Here is an 860-nt window from a genome sequence, read left to right as displayed (position 1 = left end):
CCCAGGCAAGAGAGGGGAGGGATTGGAGGAGAAAGGTGGGATACACAGGCCCAGGAAAGGTCACCTACCTGCCTGCTCCAGGCCAGTCTTGAAGGTGCCAGGGGTTCTGGCCCAGTGCAGCCCATAGGCCCCCAGCAGCCCATGCACTCCAGGCTCTGACCACAAGGCCAGTCTGGAGTGATGTGTGTGGGCAGAGTGAAGGGGCAGGAGAGGAGCAGAGTATGGATTCATAGAACAAGAAAGAACAAGGACAATGCAGTCCCCTTGCCCTGGGAGCCAGCCCCAGCTTCATGGCTCCCAGGGGACCTCACAGAGCATCAGTAGAAGATCCTAGATGAACCACAGCCCCTGGCAGGTACCTTTCTTTCCCTGGGTTTGAAGGAGGCTCCACAGACAGAGGCCAGAGGAAGTTGAGGCTTGGAAGCCACAGGGCCCTGTGGAAGGAGGGTATCTCCCCATCCTCCTTGTTCTTTGTCCTCACTATTTAAAGTTCAAGGTCAAGCTGGGTGCAAGACAGGTAACCAACCATCTGAGTAAAGGTGAGTCTCCCAAGCCTTGCAAGAACTGCGTGAGCTCAGAGGCAAGTGGGGAAAGCTGAGACTTGGGGTTTCCAGGCAGAGGAGAGGCTGCTCCCCTGCTAGGGCCACAGGTTCCTCTTCCCTCCTCTGTGCCCCTGAGGAATCCCCGTGACTGGCACGTCCTTGGGCTACTAGCTCCGCCCCTGCCCTAGCAACCTTCAGGAGGCCCCCTTGACTCAGACTTTGCATTGCACTCTAGTAACAACCGGTCAGACCCACACGGGGTGGCACAGAAAAGAGGCAAGAATGTGAGATTAATAGAGTGGTAGCAAGTGAATAGAA

Source organism: Piliocolobus tephrosceles, unplaced genomic scaffold (assembly GCF_002776525.5).
Source record: "Piliocolobus tephrosceles isolate RC106 unplaced genomic scaffold, ASM277652v3 unscaffolded_30814, whole genome shotgun sequence".
NCBI lineage: Eukaryota > Metazoa > Chordata > Mammalia > Primates > Cercopithecidae > Piliocolobus > Piliocolobus tephrosceles.
The sequence above is the reverse complement of the archived record's forward strand: the minus strand, read 5'-3'. Positions refer to the sequence as shown.